This window comes from Trachurus trachurus, assembly GCF_905171665.1.
Source record: "Trachurus trachurus genome assembly, chromosome: 24".
NCBI lineage: Eukaryota > Metazoa > Chordata > Actinopteri > Carangiformes > Carangidae > Trachurus > Trachurus trachurus.
Genome location: NC_139910.1, coordinates 397750 through 403557, shown reverse-complemented (window position 1 = coordinate 403557; position 5808 = coordinate 397750).

Genomic DNA, 5808 nt, shown 5'->3' with positions numbered 1-5808 from the left:
GAAAGGGCGAAGGCAGAAGCAAAGCTTATTAATGCCTACCCTGTTTACAGGAAGAAAAATTACAACAACAAAACAAAACAAAATTTGTAGGAAAATTACACTCGAAGAGAGTAAGTAAAGTGAATAGTATCAAAACGAAACAAACAGAACCACCATTTAGTAATAATAATTTTCTTACTTTATGTTAGTGTTAAATATTTATTCAATACATTGACATAAACATAAACATCCTTTTAAATTGGGTAATAGTTGTGCATGATTTTAATTCATTGTCAAGGCTATTCCATAATTTTACTCCAATAACAGAAATGCATTTGGCTTTAGTATTTGTCCTTGCTTTTGGTTTGTTTAAAATGCAGGTCCCCCTGAGGTCGTACTGGGACTCTAGTTGAGAACAGCTTTTGTATGCAGGGTGGAAGTAGGTTGTTTATTGCTTTATAAGTTATTACAGCAGTGTTTAAATTGAGCAGGTCTTCGAATTTCAATGTTTTGGTACTGATGAAGAGTGGATTTGTTGGTGCTAAGTAATCCTTTTGGTTGTGACATGGCTCCCGGTTCACCTTTTCTTAACTTCCTTTTATAACGAGTTTTCTGTACGGATTTCGACATCATTTTATCTGTTTAAGTCAGTTTAACTAATTCCGTAGAAATGAGCATGTCTAAACACGCGAAATCAGTGAACGTACAAACTCCGGCCACACGTGCTGCAGGCAAGCTAGTGGCACCCGAAAAACCTGCAGCTGCGGTGGTGGCTATGGACCAACTGTCTGCTCAATTTGCTAAACAGAGAACCTCACTCAAGGAGGACGTTTCCACCCTGATTCGAGAGGCCATTAGACCAATACAAGATTCACTGGACTCGCTACAGACCACAGTGGCCTCATTCCAGAAACGTCTTGCCTCCGTAGAATCTGTAGCAGGTGATAACTTTGAGCGGCTAACAGTAGAACCAGTTGCTGCTGGACCGGTGCGATGACCTCGAGAACCACTCACGGAGATCTAATCTCCGTATATTGAACATTTCCGAAGGGGGTCATTCCTATGTTCCCACAGCCCTATGTTCCCTCAGCCCTATGTTCCCACATTTCTAACTTTTGTTGTCACTGAAAATTAGGCCCTATGTTCCCACAGCCCTTTGGTCCCACCATTGGTTGGGTTTAGGCAATGAAGAAAGGAGTTGGTTAAGTTTAATAAAAAGACCCGGTAGAGGCTAGACAGGCCAGATAGATTAGAGTCCAGATAGGTAGAGAGAGTCCAGTGGGAACATGGCAAAGGAGGTGGTGTGGCAATATATGTCAAATCAAACCTTGAGGTTTCAGTCCTAAAATCTGTCTCCATCCCAAAATGTTTTGAGCTTCTCATTCTGAAGGTTGCTTTGGGGAAGAATAGTAACTTTTGTGTTGTTGGTGTATATAGAACTCCTTCAGCTGACTCAAGCTCTATTGATTGTCTAGCCAAAATACTTTCCTTATACTTGGACTTTGAAATGATTGTGATGGGTGACTTTAATCTTGATTGGTTGGGTACATTGCATTGTACGGTATTGTGTGTATTATTTATTGTGGTGTATGTGGTGGGAGTACTGTATTGTTTTTCTGTGAGAACAAAAACCAAGACACATTTCATCTATTTCTAACTTGATTTTACATGTTGACATGGCAATACACTCTTTGGATCTGAATCTTGAATCTGAATCTGGACAAGCAGCATCCAATTCAAGTCCACACTGTGTTCTAGATTTCATCCAATACACAGAAGGAATCTCAACACACTGCACCGCTTCTGATGGCTGTGATGCGCCGCCGCTGTGTCTCTCCTTTCACTCCTTCGTGGTTTTACGCAGCGCTCCGCTGTGATTTCTTTTTTCCATGCCGGTGAGCTGAATCCAATCCAACGAAAATCCAATCCAAAGGTCCAAGGTGGTCCGGAATTCCAACAAACTCTGCGATCCAAAGTCTTTTATTTCAACGTTGATATTTTTGTTGACTAATGTTGTGGCTGTCTTTCAATAAACTTCAGCTGCTGAGGAACTTAAAGCTCTTTTGTGACGCGTCCAAAAACTCCACGATGGGTCCACGATCAGTTTAAAGTGTTTATTGTGACAAAAATCAAAAAGAGCCAACAAGCAGTTGTATCAAAAGGGAAATGAATATGTGCCCTTTCAATAAATAATAATAATGATACTGGTGAGATGATAAAGTGAAAATGAATTGACGGTCAACAAAAAATATATGAGCTTAGTTCTCTCTCTCTTTGTGTTCGAAACTCCCGCCACCACACACACACACCCCCTCAATGTGTGAACGCAAATGACATCATCAACGCAATGACGTCAAACCTAAAGCAAAATGGCAGGCAAAAATATATTTTAGCTTCTACAGTAAGAATATTTTGGATCTGGTCTATCAGGGTCTTGTAGAAAGCGTGCTGTGTTACAGTATATGTACATGGTCTGGTCACCTCGGGGTTAAAAACAGAGCCAAACTATGTACAAAGCTTTCAACGCTCTCACCGGGTTTCTGTGCCACCGGTGGAAGCCTGCTCAACCCAGTGAGTGGATTTGAGTGGATTTGTCTTGATGTGAAATGATCCTCACAGGAAGTCGTCTTCTAACTCACTGTTTGTCTCTTTTCTCTTTTCTCAGCTGCAGCAGCCGGAGGAAACGATTCATATGTCACTGACAGAGACGGAGCTGATGTCACGTTACCTTGTTATGTTGGGACAGGTGATCAGAGGAGATGTGATGGTGCTGAATGGACCTTTGTTGCTTCAGGAAGCCGCTCACCAGTAACAGTGTTTATCAATGGAACGTTTGATGCAGCCGTCAGATCTAAGTCAGACAGACTGAGAGTCACAGAGAAATGTTCTCTGGTTATAGAGAAGGTCTCAGTAGATGATGCTGGTCAGTACGGCTGCATACAGGTCAGAGAGGGACGACAACAAGGTGAAGATGCTCTGGTTTATCTATCTGTCGTCACCAGTGAGTATTTACACTGAATCATCTCACTCATTCTGATTATTACAGTGATGAAGCTCATTTCTCTCTCATTGTCTCCATCAGTGACTGAACAGAAGGTCGGTGATGATGATGATGAGGTGACGTTGACCTGCTCTGTGAGGTTGTCTAGACGACAGTGTTATCACTCAGTTCTGTGGCTGTTTGATGATGAAGATAAAAACATGGCGACGTCTCAGGTTTCCTGTTCTGACTCTGTCAAGATTAAAACGTCTGAATTTAATCAGAAGACGAAGTCACTGAGGTGTAAAGTGAGAGATCGCTATGGAAACACAGAGAAGCTGTTTGAGTTCAAGACTCAGAGATCAACAGGTGAGGAGATGAGATCTGCCCCCCCCCCCCCCCCACTTCTATCTCATGAAGGAAACATGACGTGTTTCGTCTTTGTTCACTCAGGTGGAGACACAACAACACCAACATCAGCTGTTGACCAGACAACCTACATGATGACATCAGAGAAGACAACCAACAGTCAAGGTAATCACTAAATGCCCCCCCTCTCTTTCTTGCTCAGATCTGACATCAGTCTGTGTAAGCGCCATTTATTATTGTTTTGTCATTTGCGCTGATTTATATTGACTAGTAATACATTTTGAATGTGCTTTGAGTTTTGATCCATCTGTGTTACGGTTTGGGCTCGTGCAGCTTCCGTAGCGAGAGCAGGAAGTGAAGCGCTGTTGTAAAGAATGTGTTGAACGTGTTGAGTAAATGAGTGAAGACGGAGCGACACAGTCGTAGCGTTGTCTGCAGCTCGACGAGTAGAAACGGTCTCCTGTCATCTCTCATGAGTGGTTAACAGAACAAGAAATGAAGAACAAAGAAGAGAACGTAAGATAGCCACTACAGCAACAGCTGTAGTGGCTACAGTCGTCAGCAACACGACGGCCCGTCACCATGAAGTCCACAGAGCCCAACACAACGAGACAAGAATACGCTTCCAGATAAGTGAAAGTACAAGAACATGAAAGACAAAAATGAGACGACAAGCATGTTTTGGTCGTCAGAAGATAACACTGATAAAGAAAGCCGCTCAGTGCTTTGTGTTATAGACCGTTTCTGGTGGAAGGATGGAAGGATGGATGGATGATGGATGGATCAGACGTTGTGTATGCGAACATGGTGGACAGCGGAGTCGCTACTAGACCAAGAACCCAGAGCTGCGGGAGCAAGAGTGACCACAAGAGGGCACCAAAGCCCACGAAAGGGCGCTGGAGGAACTACTGAACAGGTTTATAAATACAAGAAAATCTAAACTGTCACAGTTAACAGCAAAAATGAACAACATGACTGGACTAATGAAAGACAATGACAATCCAAACATTGTTGATGAACATTTGCGTGAATGCTCAAAACCTTTCAGAGAGTTTGGTCATGCAAATGATGGTGTACTCAGACTGTTGCCTGATGAAGAAAAAGATGCAGATCAAACATTTTGGTTCAAACCAAAAAATGAAAGATTCAATCAATTTATTGATGAAACTGAAGGATGGATCTATGCATCACAGCAACAGCATCAAGACGCTGTGAGTCCAGATGACAGTGCACCCGTGGTTGCTGCACCAGCGGAGGATGAATCTGTGCTCCATGCGGCACAAAGCACAGCGACTGACCATTATTCTAGACCGCCCAGATCTACATCGTCTAGATGTCCTAGACCTCCCAGATCTTCTACATCGTCCAGATCTCCTAGACCACCAAGATCTTCTACATCGTCTAGATGTCCTAGACCGCCCAGATCTACATCGTCTAGATCTCCTAGACGGCCCAGATCTTCTACATCGTCTAGATCTCCTAGACCGCCAAGATCCTCTACATCGTCCAGAACTTCTAAATCATCCAGATCCTAGGATCTTCTAGATCATCCATCTCATCTACACGTCAGAAGGAAGAAGCAGAACACACCGCCTTACTTGCACAAGCAGCATACCTGAAAAAGAAAGAGGCATTAGAGCTTGAGGAGTGCAAGTTAAAGGCAAAGAAAGATCAGCTTGAGATCGCTGAGACGAAATCAGTGGACAATCTGCTGTCCAGACAAGAGCCAGCAGTACAGTGTATCTGCTATTCACTGTGACAGTTCAACATGACACCTCAGGACAGAGTTTCTCTGGTACGCAGATCAACTAAAAGTGAGGTCTTTGCTCTTTGCTCTTGTGTCTCCAGGCTGGTGGTGGCTGTGTCTCATCGTTGTAGCTGTAGCAGCTCTCACAACAGCGGCCATCTGGATGAGACGTAAAGGTGAGGACTCTCACTGACCAAGCTGTTTCCATGAAGCTGGAGTTTTCCTCTTGAAGCTGAAGTCCACTCTTTTCTCTTTGTGTCTTTTCAGGAAACCAAACGCAGACAGAAGGAAACACAGTGAGTTCATCAGCTCTTTATGAAAACACAACTCTACAGAACAGAACCACTGTTTATCAGTTTGTTGGATGGATGCATGGATGGATGGATGGATGGATGGATGGATGGATGGATGGATGGATGGATGGATGGATGGTGGATGGATGGATAAAGGATGGTTGGATGGATGGATTGAGGATTTGATGGATGAATAAAGGATGAATGGATGGATGGATGGATGGATGGATGGATGGATGGATGGATGGATGGATGGATGGATGGTTGGAAGGATGGAAGGATAGATGGATGGATGGATGGATGGATGGATGGATGGATGGATGGATAAAGGATGGTTGGATGGATGGATGGAGGATTTGATGGATGAATAAAGGATGAATGGATGGATGGATGGATGGATGGATGGATGGATGGATGGATGGATGGATGGATGGATGGAT